Source organism: Muntiacus reevesi, chromosome 7, assembly GCF_963930625.1.
Source record: "Muntiacus reevesi chromosome 7, mMunRee1.1, whole genome shotgun sequence".
In the NCBI taxonomy this organism is placed as follows: domain Eukaryota; kingdom Metazoa; phylum Chordata; class Mammalia; order Artiodactyla; family Cervidae; genus Muntiacus; species Muntiacus reevesi.
Window position 1 is genome coordinate 19,801,483 of NC_089255.1, and position 14,143 is coordinate 19,815,625.

The window sequence follows — 14,143 nt, forward strand, 5'->3', positions numbered from 1 at the left end:
TTCAGAATACACAGGCTAATCTTCCTGGCATAGTCGACCAATTTCTATGGGTTAAGCTCTCTCCCAAGAACTGGGGCATTCCTGCCTTTGCCCTCTGGCTGTTTGCTTAGGGTTGGGTCTCCACTCTCAACGAGGGGGAAAACATACCAGCTCTTTTCACCTAGATTTTGAGACCTCAGCCCACCGTTCTAGCCCACTTGGATACTGATTTTAATATCTGCTCAAGGGAAGTTAATTGGTGTTTGGGTTGGGTTTGGGAAGGGAAGACTGCAGGAATGCAATCAAATTATATTTTTTCTTGAACCTCTTAGAAGTCTTAGATTAGACGTTTTCAAGCTCAGCATACTCTAAATATCTTTTAGATGAAATATGGCAGAAATGCATGAAAAATAGTAGCTGTGGAATCCCCAGAAACCTTCAAGTCTTCGCTCAAGCCTCACCTCAGTGACGCCCACGTTGACTACCCTGTTTATACCGTAACATCCATGCCCTGTCTTTGCAGCTCCCACACCTCCTACCTTGCTTTTGTTTTCTCTAGTGCCTAGCACTTTCTTATATACCGGATAATTTACTTATTTATTATGTTCAGTGGTGTGTCTAGAACATCTGAAGCCCCAAATGGATAATTTTTAACACTTTCCCCTCCTAAATGATGAAATTATTTTCACAAAAATTTCATAAAATTATTTATTATGCAAACAGCAAAAGTTATTTTATTGAGATTCATTATTATAAGCATGGCAGTAAGATAATTAAGGAAAAGGAAATGCACACAATAGTGTAAGGCAGGAAATAAAAGCACAAATGCTTAGCCAGTTGTTTTTATATCTATTGAACAGCTAAATGTTTGAACTTTGCTTCTTTGGTTAGAGGCTGATACTTTATGTAATTAATTTCTTTGAGAAGTGATTTTAAAAAGTAAAACTGAAAATCACCACAGGTACAATTTAGGCAACTGATGATAAAATTGCTGATATGTTTTGTTCTCTTTTTGTTATTTAGTTTGGAAACATTTAACAGTTTTAAAAGAATAATATTTTAATATTAAAAGTATTATTCAAATTTAGTAAAATATTTTGAGTGTGAACTAAAATTTGCACTTGCCAAACAAAAGCATTCCATCTTGTTGCTTGCACTTTGGTTGTTTTAAAATTTTTAACACAAATATAAATGCCAAAGAGAAGGTTCCATGAAATGACAGCTTTGTAGTAACTCAGGTTCTGTTTCCTAGTCTTTATAATTCCTGTGCTGTCATTGTTTATTTTGAATCTATGGTTTAAATGTAGAAGAATGTTGTACCACATGGTTCAAATGAAGTGCATCCTAAGAAAGGGTTTGAGACAAGAACTTTGCAGCAAGCTTGAAGTATATCAAAGCCTTGTGAACTTCTCTTGAAGCAGATATAGGTGGTTAAGTCTGCATATATGTGTGCCAACTTTATAATTGGGAGTTTTCCAGATGAATGTCTATGTAGGAAACAAAGTTTATTAAAGAATAAATAATAAAAACCTGAAAATTTGAATCTTAGGTAATGTATTGTTTATTTATTTATTTATTTTTGTAATGTATTGTTTAAACTCAGCAGTATGTATTATTTAAACTCAGCAGTTGTTTAGAACTTAGATCAACAAAAGATTTTTTTCAGGGAGGGGTATTTCATCGGTGACATTGATTAGAATTGCTAGCACTTGGTGGTAATAAAGAGCAGCTGCTTTTTAGTGAGTTCAGCTATTGTTTATAAATTCTCAGCAAAGCATTCACTTATTGCCTGCACCAGGGCTGACTGCTCTCACCATCCCACTCTTGGTGTGCCACTAATTATATTTATTGTTTACTGTTGCCTATACCTTGTCTTGCATCTTATTCCGCATTAGATCCATGAGGGCAGCTAATGTTTTGTGCAGTGATGTATCCCATCTAAAAAATGCTTCTGAGTGTCAGTTAGGTGCTCGGTAAATATTTGTTGAATGAGCAAATGAATCAATGAAGCGGTCAAGGACATTCCTTTCTATGTTTTTTTTTCCTTTCCCAAACACTTATAAGAGAGAGCAATACATAGTGGGTACGTTGTTAATCTTAACTGACTGACCTAAACAACTGGGTTATGGCCTCTTCTTTGGACCCTTGAGTTTCCACATGAATTCTAGAATCAGCTTGTTAATTTCTTCAAAAGAATTTAAAGTTTTATTATTGCTGTAACAAATTGCTACAGACTTAGTGACTTAAAAAAAAACACACACAAACTTAGTTTGCTTACACTTTGCTTACAGTTCTGGAGGTCAGAAGTCTAAAACAGGTCTTAAAAGGCTAAAATTAGGGTGTCAGCAGGGCTGCATTTCTTCTGGAGGCTTTAGGGGAGACTTATTTCTTCCCTGTTCCAGCTTCTAGAGGCTCCCTGAGTTTCTTGCCTTCTCCTACCCTTCCGTCTTCAAAGCCAGCAGTCACGTTTCCGTCTCTGACGGACTCTTCTGCCTCCTCCTTTCCCTTGCAGGGACCGTCAGGGTTCCATTGGGCCCGTCTGGGTAATCCAGAGTACTCTCTTGTTTCTAGATCCTTAGCTTAATCACATCTGCAGAGTCCCCTTTGCCACATAAGATAAGATATTTACAGATTACAGGGATAATGTCAGGAAGCTTTGGGTAGGGATTATTATTCTGACAATGTCAGCATTTGACAGCATTTAACAATATTAAATTTTCCTACTTGTGAACAAAGTGTCTCTCTCCATTTATTTACTGTATATTTCTGTCAGTTTTCAGTTTGCAGATCTTTTACTCCTTTTGTCATATTTATATTAATACCTAACTAGTTCATATTTTTCATGCTGTTGTAAATTTTGATGTTTTTAAAATCCCAGATTCTAGTTGTTCTTTAGTAGTTTGTATATATTTAGTTTTCATTTATTGATCTTGTATCCTGCAGTTGTTGTAAAATTCATTTGTTAGTTCTAGGGAAGTAAAGTTGATTTTCTATATAAATGATCTTGTTATCTGTGAATTAAGATAGTTAAGACAGTTTTTCATCTTCCTTTCTAGTCTGAGTGCTTTTTGTTTCTTTTTCTTGCCTAATTTCAGTGGTTAGAACTTCCAGTACACTGTCGAATAGAAGTGGTGATATTCTTGTCCCTTATCTTAGAGAGAAAGCTTTTAGTCTTTCACTGTTAAGCATGATGTTAACTGTAGTTTTTTATAAATGCCCTTCATCAACTTGAGGAAGTTCCTTCTATTCCTGGTTTGGTGATTTTTTTCTTTTAAACTCGGGAATGGATACTGAATATAGTCAAATGTCTTTTGTATAGTCTTCCATTTATTGAGCAGTGATCCTATGATTTTTCTTTTTTAGTTTATTAACATGGTGAATTACTCTTAATTTCTTATTTACCCATGGGTTATTTAGAAATTCAGTTCAGTCACTCAGTCGTGTCCCACTCTTTGCAACCCCGTGGACTGTAGCATGCCAGGCTTCCTGTCCATCACCAACTCCTGGAGCTTACTCAAACTCATGTCCATCGAGTCAGTGATGCCATCCAAACATCTCATCCCTTTCTCCTCCTGCCTTCAATCTTTCCCAGTATCAGGGTCTTTTCCAGTGAGTCGGTTCTTCACATCAAGTGGCCAAAGTATTGGAGTTTCAGCTTCAACATCAGCGCTTCCAGTGAATATTCAGGACTGATTTCCTTTAGGATGGACTGGTTGGATCTCCTTGCAGTCCAGGAGATTCTCAAGAGTCTTCAGCAACACCACAGTTCAAAAGCATCAATTCTTCAGTGCTCAGCTTTCTTTATAGCCCAGGTTTATAGTATTTAGAAGTACATTGTCTAGTTCCAAAATATTTGGGAACCTTTTCAGAGATCTTTCTGTTTCTGATTTCTAACTTAATTTGTGCTCAGAGAACATACTTTAAAATTTACTAAGACTTGTTTTATGGCCCAGAGTTTGGTCTGTGTCAGTAAATGCTCTGTGTACACTTGAGCAGAATATATATTTTGCTGATACTGAGTGGTGCCCTGCTGTGCTTGGTCAGTGTCATGTCTGACTCTCTGTAACCCCATGGACTGTGGCCCGCCAGGCTCCTCTGCCCATGGAGATTCTCCAGGTAAGAATATTGGAGTGGGTTGCCATGCTCTCCTCCAGGGGATCGTCCCAACCCAGGAATCAAACCCAGGTCTCCCACATTGCAGGCGGATTCTTTACCATTTGAGCCACCAAAGAAGTACAAAAATATTGGAGTGGGTAGCCTGTCCCTTCTCCCCGGGATCTTCCTGACCCAGGAATTGAACCAGGGTCTCCGGCATTGCAGGCGGATTCTTTACCAGCCGAGCTACCAGGGAAGCCCATTGATATTGAGAGGAGTGTTGTGTAAATGTCAGTCAGGTCATGTTGGTTGGTAGTGTTGTTCAAGTCTACTGTATGCTTGCTAATTTTCTGTGTACTTGTCAGTTATTGAGAGTGGGTGTTGAAGTCTGACTATAATTGTGGATTTGTTTACTTTTCCTTACAGTTCTGTCAATTATCGCTTAATGTATTTTTATGGATTTTTTTACAAATGTTTATTTTAATGAAGCTGGTACAGATGATGTCCATTTAAAACCTATGTATCCCAGGCCAAAAAGTATAAATAAAGCATTCTGTTATATATACTTCTGCATGAATAACGTTAACTGCTAATGAAAATTAGAACTTTTCTGGAATCTTTTGACAAGATTGTTCTTTCATCTTAAAATGCTTTGTTTCAGTGAAACCATCTTTGGTCATTATTCTCACCACCTCTGTCATCTTGTTGCCAACTGGGTATTCCACTTCTTTTGGTCCAGACCCTCAGATGTTACCCTGGAGAAGGAAATGGCAACCCACATTCTTGCCGGGAAAATTCCATGGACAAAGGAGCCTAGTAGGCTGCAGTCCATGGGGTCACAAAGAGTCGGACATGACTGAGCGACTTCACCTTCTTTCTTTTTCAGATGTTAAAAGTAGCTTCAAGTTAAGGAAAGGTCATTTTTCCACAGTTCAGTTCTCTGAAAGACTTCCGACTCCAACTGAAAGTCATAGACTGGGAGTGAAGCAGTCACATGCTGCAGGGCTGATTGGAGAGTCATTATATAACAGTCATTATATAGCACTTGCAATGGGTGATCTTATTTATCACAAGCCTGCAAATCCACGGTTCTGGGAAAGGTGGCCTCTCTGTGCACACATGTAGTTTTTAAAAAGGAGAGTGCAGTATGAAGGGGGCTGAGATTTGATCGGGCTTCCCAGGTGGTGCTGTGGTAAAGAATCCGCCTGCCAGTGCAGGAGATGCTGGTTCTGTCCTTGGGTCGGGAATATCTGCTGAAGTAGGAAATGGCAAGCCATTCCAGTATTCTTGCCTGGAAACTTCCACGGACAGAGGAGCCTGGGGGGCTGTAGTCCATGGAGTTGCAAAGAGTGGTTAGACACGACTGAGCATGCATGCATGAGGTTTGATCACCAAACCAGCACGATTAAAACAAGCGATAACAAATAATAGACACTAGAATTCAAATTACTAGATATTTTACAGAGAGGGGGTGCCAGTTTTCAATTCTGTTTTAAACACCACATTATAGAAGCACTATTTTAAAAAAAAAACTAAAAAAGAATTAAGGGAAAAGAAAAAAAAACCTAAACCATTGAATGACCCCCTGTTTGTTCCTGATAAACTTCAATCACATCTTCTCCCTTCAATCCCAGGTCTTTTGGAGCATGACTGTCACCAGTGCTCTGGCTTTCAAAGAGAAACCTGATTGAATTCATGTGAATTCCCTGTCTTTAACAGTTGCTTCTTTGAGTTTCTTGAGATATGTCATCATTTTCAGTTTGAAGTGAATCTCACTGCTATCCTGTCCAGAAACTTTGGGTTTAATATGTTCTTCTCTCTTCTTATCCCCCAAGTCCTCGATTGAAGATCTTGCCTACTGGTCAGACATGATGATGGTGGCGTCCTTGCTGTCTCTGCACAGCAGTGGCCTGGCTAGGCAGAACCTTGCCTGCTTCATGTATTTTTAACTTCTTCTTGGTGATGTAAATGTTTACGATAATTATGTCTCTTGACTAATTGACTCCTTATCATTATGAGATGATCTTTTCTATACCTTTTGATGGTCTTGCCTTAAATTAATATAGCTATTCCAGCTTTCTTTTGACTAGTATTCAGTTCAGTTCAGTTGCTCAGTCGTGTCCGACTCTGCGACCCCATGGACTGCAGCATGCCAGGCCTCCCTGTCCATCACCAACTCTTGGAGCCTACCCAAACTCATTTCCATTGAGTTGGTGATGCCATCCAACCATTTCATCCTCTCTTGTCCCCTTCTCCTCCTGCCCTCAGTCTTTCCCAGCATCAGGGTCTTTTCCGGTGAGTCAGCTCTTCGCATCAGGTGGCCAGAGTATTGGAGTTTCAGCTTCAACATCAGTCCTTCCAATGAACATCCAGGACTGATTTCCTTTAGGATAGACTGGTTGGATTTCCTTACAGTCCAAGGAACTCTCAAGAGTCTTCTCCAACACCACAGTGTTAGCAGTGTGTATTTTTCTCACCCTTTTGTTTTTTACCTGTTTGCATGTTTATATTCATATATAGTTGTGCCTTGTCTTCTCATCTTGTTGTCAGATTGTCTTTTATTGAAATGTCTGAACCATTTACATTTAATGTGGTCATTGAGAGGGTTAGATGTAAGTAGTCTTGGTATTTTCTTTGTCTTTGTCCCACCTGTTCTTCCTTTATATTCTTATTATTTTGGATTCATTAAGTATTGTTTTTAGTCCCTTATATCCATCTTCTTTTAAAGAAGATACACAGACAGATAAATAAGTAAATATAAAAAAACAGAATTGGTAAGAATTGGTGTGATTGGGCATAGTCGTAGAAGAGAATTGGACCCATTCTGTTGACCAGTGCCAGTTGCAGGCACTGCAGTTTTCAATGTATCTCATCAATTTGCTGAACATACCTCTCAGATGTTATGGCTTCGCCAATATTCAGAATTCAGTCTGTAGTAGGTCAGACTGGCAGCAGAGCACCACATGGTGACCACAGTCTTTTTGGTGCAAGTTTGGCTGTGGGAAATACTTTGGAACTTCTTCTTAGTCCAGCCACTGTGCTGGTCATCGCTGGTTGTTGTTTAAAATCTACTTTTTGTCGCACATTTCAGTCCAATTGAGAAATGGTTCATTGTTATTGTGTAGAATGAGAGAAGATGACACTTCAAAGTGATGATTATTTTGATTTTCAGTGAGCTCATGAGGCACCCACTTACCAAGCTTTTTCACCTTTCCTATTTGCTTCAAATGTCTAATGACTGGAGAATGGTTGACGTTGAGTTCTTCAACAACTTCTTGCGTAGTTCTAAGAGGATCAGCATCTATGATTCTCTCAATTGGTCACTGTCAACTTCTGATGGCTGGCCACTGCACTCCTGATCTTCAAGGCTCTCATCTTTGCAAAACTTCTTGGACTACCACTGCACTGTACATTCTTTAACAGTTCCTGAGCCAAATGCTTTGTTGATGTTGTAAGTTGTCCCCACTGCTTTATGACCAATTTTGAGCATAAATAAGAAAATCACTTGAATTTACTTTTTGTCTAACTTCATTTCCTTAGTTTTAAAATAAATATAAAATGAACAGTAAGTAATAAGTCTTTAGCAAAAAACATAGTGATAAATGTGCATTAAAATGATGTATAATATAATCACATTTAAGAATGTATTGCAGTATCAAATGGTAAAGTTCAACTGTGCAAAACTCAATTACTTTTGCACCAACCTAATACCTGATTTGGATAATGGGGCAGGGAGTTGGCAGTTTTCGGTAGGATGGTCCAGAAAGGTGTTACTTGGAAATATGATATTTAAGCAAAGGAATGAAAAAGATCAAGGAATGAGTCATGTGGATCTAGGAGGAGACAATTTCAGATAGAACAGCAATTGTAAAATCCCTGAGCTTTATAATCGTGAATGTGCCTAGCAGGTTCAAGAAGCAGCAAAGAGGCCAGTGCAGCCAGAGCAGCATGGCCAAAGGGACATTGAGAGCAGAGAGGTCATGGAGGGCTAGATTGTGGAGCACCTTGCATGAGTCTCTGAAAGAGATGGAAAGCTGCTATTGGGTTTTGAGCTAGAAGTGACATGACCTGACTTAGGTTTTAAAAGGATCACTCTGGAAGATGGTACTTTAGGACATTAGTCCGCCATCTTCTTGGATCCCTGGCTTGCTGAATAAAGTCTCTATTCCTTGCCATAAAAAGGACCACTCTGGCTACTGTAATGAGAATAAAATGTGTTGGAAAGGGAGAGCAAGAATAGAAACTGGAAAGCCAGTTATAAGGTTATTATAATAATACAGCTAGAGATGATGCTAACTCAGACCAGACTTGTGAGAAGTGGTTAGACTCTGCATATTTTGAAGGACTTGTTCTTGGATGTGGGTATGCAAAAAGTAGAGGATTCAAGAATGATTCCAAAAAAAAAAAAAAAGAATGATCCCACAGTTTGACCTAACAAAATGGAAGTATAGAATTATATTCTGAGGTAGGAGGTGGGAAAAGTGTGGGAGTCAGAAACCTCCAGCAGTCTGGTCCATGGTAGATGTCTTGTGCATGCAGCCTTGCAACCTCCCGTTTTGGCTCTGAAGAGTGGGCCTTGGACCTGGAACACTTACTTAGCAAGAGATAGAGTCCTCACAGCCTGTGCTTCTGTGTTCTGCTGAAGCATCATATGGCACCTAGCCAGCTGCATTGCTGTATCTGTCCCCTGGGGAGAGAAGGAGGAGTCGTTTTGCTACAGCCTTGAGGGGCGAGTACCGGCCAGCTGCCCTCCATGGCCGCCTAGAGGGATTTGCTGGCCCTGGGGGAACCAACCTCCGGTACTAAGCTTGATCAAGTACTGTTTCCTCCACAGATTGACTGTTGTTTTCCATGGTGACTCCAGTACCACGATACAGTGAGCAGAAGTGTTTGGACTTCTACTTCTGGTGACAGGCAACAGATGCCACTTGCTTGATAGTTTGTGAATATTGAATGATGGGAAGATTTGGATGTCAAGTTAAGGGCTGCTAATTTTGAGGTGATGGACTGTTAAGTAGAGATGTTGAGTGGCCAATTAGGTGTAAAAGTTTGGGGATTTCCCTGGTGATCCAGTGGTTAAGACTCTGTAATTCCTACTGCTTGAGGAGCTAAGATCCTACATGCCATGTGGCACAGCCAAATAAAAAAGATGTAAAAGTGTGAAGGTCAGGGGAGAAAATATGATAAAATTATTTGGAAAGAATTGTCATCTCCATAAATGAGCATTTCTGTCTAACAAGAAACGTATATAAAAATATTCTAAACAGCATTATTTGCAGTAGATTTACACTAGAAAACAATATTCATCAACAGAAGACATAAAAGAATTCTCTATGATTCCATTCATGTAAATAAAACTAAACCATGGTGTTAGAAGTCAGGATAAATATTATCTTAGGAGAAGGAGGGAGCAGGTAGTGATTGGGAGATAGCACTAGAGTAATTTCTAGATGTTTGTATGTATTAGTTGCTCAGTCATGTCTGACTCTTTGCAATCCCATGGAGTGTAGCCTGCAAGGCTCCTCCTTCCATGGGATTTTCCAGGCAAGAATATTGGAGTGAGTTGCCATTTCCTGCTCCAGGGGATCTTCACCACCCAGGGGTTGAACCCGAATCTTCTGCATTGCAGGCAGACTCTTTATCATCTGAGCCACCATCTCAGTAATGATTGTGTGTTTGCTTTATCATCCCTCATTGAACTGTTCATTTAAGTGTTGAGCACCTTTTGGGACATACATTATAGTTATTTAAAAAAAAATGTTTAACTGTCATGTTAGAATATTGCCTCCCAAAGAATTTGTTTCAGGCTCCAGTTTCAATAGCTGTGCTTGATTGCTAGCTATCCTTGCCCTTTTAAGTGTTCATGAAAATTACAAGGTAGTCTGTTTAAAACTATGATAGAAAAGCATTGTACAAATAATTGAACTCCTAATATTGGGAAAAGGCTAAATAACAACCACTGAGGGAAATAGTGCAGGGCTTAGCATACCTCCTTTGACATCCAGAATGTTACTCGATTTTTAAATTTGGAATTTAAAGTGAATTAGAGAAAAGTCTAATTTTCCCCCTCAGTCTTTCCCATCAGGAAGTTTCCATAAGCCTCTTACCCTTACCCATCAGAGAGCAGACAGAATGAAAATCACGATCATAGAAAACTAAACAAACTGATCACATGGATCACAGCCTTGTCTAATTCAATGCAACTATGAGCCGTACCTGGTAGGGCCACTCAAGATGAACGGGTCATGGTGGAGAGTTCTGACAAAACATGGTCCCCTGGAGAAGGGAATGGCAAACCACTTCAGTATTCTCCTTGAGAACCCCATGAACAGCATGAAAAGGCAAAAAGATAGGACACTGAAAGAGGAACTACCCAGGCTGGTAGGTGCCCAATATACTACTGGAGATTGGTAGAGAAATAACTCCAGAAAGAATGAAGAGATGGAGCCAAAGCAAAAACTATACCCAGTTGTGGGTGTGACTGGTGATAGAAGCAAGGTCCGATGCTGTAAAGAGCAACATTGCATAGGAACCTGGAATGTTAGATCCATGAATCAAGACAGATTGGAAGTGGTGAAACAGGAGATGGCAAGAGTGAACATCGACGTTTTAGGAATCAGTGAATTAAAATGGACTGGAATGGATGAATTTGACTCAGATGATCATTATATCTACTACTGTGGGCAGGAATCCCTTAGAAGAAATGGAGTAGCCATCATAGTAAGCAAAAGAGCCCAAAATGCACTACTTGGATGAAGTCTCAAAAACGACAAATGATCTCTGTTCATTTCCAAGGCAGACCATTCAATATCACAGTAATCCAAGTCTATGCCCCGACCAGTAATGCTGAAGAAGCTGAAGTTGAATGGTTCTGTGAAGACCTACAAGACCTTCTAGAACTAACACCCAAAGATGTCCTTTTCATTATTGGGGACTGGAATGCAAAAGTAGGAAGTCACGAGATACCTGGAGTAATGGGCAGATTTGGCCCTGGAATACAAAACAAAGCAGGGCAAAGGCTAACAGCGGTTTGCCAAGAGAATGCACTGGTCAAACACCCTCTTCCAGCAACATAAGAGAAGACTCTATACATGGACACCACCAGATGATCAATACAGAAATCAGATTGATTATATTCTTTGCAGCCAAAGATGGGGAAGCTCTATACAATTAACAAAAACAAGGCTGGGAGCTGACTGTGACTCAGATCATGAACTCCTGATTGCAAAATTCAGACTTAAATTGAAGAAAGTAGGGAAAACCACTGGATCATTCAGGAATGACCTAAATCAAATCCCTTACGATTATACAGTGGAAGTGACAAATGGATTCAAGGGATTAGATCTGATAGACAGAGTGCCTGAAGAACTATGGACGGAGGTTCGTGATATTGTACAGGAGGCAGTGATGAAGACCATCCCCAAGAAAAAGAAATGCAAAAAGGCAAGATGGTTGTCTCAGGAGGCCTTGCAAATAGCTATGAAAAGAAGAGGAGCAAAAGGCAAAGGAGAAAAGGAAATATATACCCATTTGAGTGCAGAGTTCCAAAGAATCGCAAGGAGAGATAAGAAAGCCTTCCTCAGTGATCAAAGTAAAGAAATACAGGAAAAAATAGAATGGGAAAGATTAGAGAGCTCTTCATGAAAATTAGAGATACCAAGGGAACATATCATGCAAAGATGGGCTCAATAAAGGACAGAAATGGTATGGACTTAACAGAAGCAGATGCTATTAAGAAGAGGTGGCAAGAATACACAGAAGAACTATACAAAAAAGATCTTCATGACCCAGATAACCACGATGGTGTGATCACTCACCTAGAGCCAGACATCCTGGAATGTGAAGTCAAGTGGGCCTTAAGAAACATCACTGTGAACAAAGCTAGTGGAGATGATGGAATTCCAGTTGAGCTATTTCAAATCCTAAAAGATGATGCTGTGAAAATGCAGTACTCAATATGCCAGCAAATTTGGAAAAGCAGTGGCCACAGGACTGGAAAAGATCAGTCGTCATTCCAATCCCAAAGAAAGGCAATCCCAAAGAATGTTCAAACTACTGCACAGTTGCCCTCATCTCACATGCTAGCAAGTAATGTTCAAAATTCTCGAAGTCAGGCTTCAGTAGTACATGAACTGTGAACTTCCACATGTTCAAGTCGGATTTAGAACAGGCAGAGGAACCAGAGATCAAATTGCCAACATCCACTGGATCATAGAAAAAACAAGAGAGTTCCAGAAAAACATCTACTTCTGCTTTCTTGACTATGCCAAAGTCTTTGACTGTGTGGATCACAACAAACTGTGGGAAATTCTTGAAGAGGTGGGAATACCAGACCACCTGATCTGCCTCCTGAGAAATTTGTATACAGGTTAAGAAGCAACAGTTAGAACTGGATTTGGAGCAACAGACTGGTTCCAAATCGGGAAAGGAGTACATCAAGGCTGTATATTCTCCCCCTCCTTATTTAACTTATATGCAGTGTATATCATGCAAAATGCCAGGCTGGATGAAGTACAAGCTGAAATCAAGATTGCCAGGAGAAATAGCAACAACCTCATATATGGAGATGACACCACCCTTATGGCAGAAAACAAAGAAGAACTAAAGAGCCTCTTGATGAAAGTGAAAGAAGAGAGTGAAAAGATTGGCTTAAAACTCAATATACAGAAAGCGAAGATCATGGCTCCAGTCCCATCACTTCATGGCAAATAGATGAGGAAACAGTGACAGACTTTATTTTTTGGGGCTCCAAAATCACTGCATATGGTGACTGCAGCCATGAAATTAAAAGATGCTTGCTTCTTGGAAGGCACCAACCTAGACAACATATTAAAAAGCAGAGACATTACTTTGCCAACAAAGGTCTGTCTAGTCAAAGCTATGGTTTTTCCAGTAGTCATGTATGGATGTGAGTTGGACTATAAAGAAAGCTGATGGTGAAGAACTGATGTTTTTGAACTATGGTGTTAGAGAAGACTCTTTTGAGTTCCTTGGACTGCAAGGAGATCCAACCAGTCTATCCTAAAGGAAATCAGTCCTGAATATTCATTGTAAGGACTGATGCTGAAGTTGAAACTCCAATACTTTGGCCACTGATGTGAAGAACTGACTCACTAGAAAAGACCCTGATGCTGGAAAAGATTGAAGGCAGGAGAAGAAGGGGACGACAGAGGATGAGATGATTGGATGGCATCACTGACTCAATGGGCATGATTTTGAGTAAGCTCCACGAGTTGGTGATGGACAGGGAAGCCTGGTGTGCTGCAGTCCATGGGGTCACAAAGAATCGGACATAACTGAGCAACTGAACTGAACTGAACTGAGAGAAAAGTCAGTAGGAAATCTTGAGTATCTATGAGTTATTTTGCTTTAATTGTCTCAACTCTCTACCACAACTGTAGAATATAACTAGTAATAATATAAAGTATAATGAGAGTAAATGCATGATCTTATGTTTAGGTTCAGATGAAGAAAGTGAAAGTGTGATTTACCAACATAGATGATGAAGTTTCAGGAGGTTTTGTTGATAGGATCACTCTTCAGTGGGATTACCCCTCCCAAGATTAATGTGAAATAAGGCTTCATTATGCAAGTAATGGGAGGTGATGAAATCGCACCAAGAGTATTATGGTCAGTTTGGGTCTGTTTTTAAGAGTGACATTACAAATTAAATCTCATCTCAAGAAAAACACCAGATTTTGAGGGGTTATGAAAATGGAGTATATGGCTGAAAAAACAGACAACAACTTGTATTCTGACAACAACTTGTAAGGTATTATTCCCATGTTACAGAAAGGAAATTCAGGCTCAAAGATAATGATTTATTAAAATGTAACTCAAAAGTGGTTGTCTCAGGCACCATATCTCTCAATTCCTGATTTAGTATTGTTGTTTCAAAATATTGGTTTTAGTTGTATTTTTTAAAAAGCTTGGTTATTAACCCCTGTATGAGGAGAAACTTGAAACTATAGGGGAATGATTACACATTAAATGAGGTTGAAAGGGAATATTTAGATTGGAAGATCAATGTGAGAAGATAGTTTGGTTTTAACTATCAGAACTAACTAAC

The 14,143-nt window shown here is 39.5% G+C and overlaps 1 protein-coding gene and 1 pseudogene across 1 annotated transcript in view; one reads left to right on the plus strand and one right to left on the minus strand.

Annotated features, from left to right (window-relative positions):
* The window catches only part of REC114 (REC114 meiotic recombination protein), a 115,301-nt gene that overhangs the window by 15,254 nt on the left and 85,904 nt on the right, over positions 1-14,143 (plus strand). The gene's annotated exons all lie outside the window — the stretch shown is intronic.
* Positions 5,640-5,944, minus strand: LOC136172263 (small ubiquitin-related modifier 1-like; annotated as a pseudogene).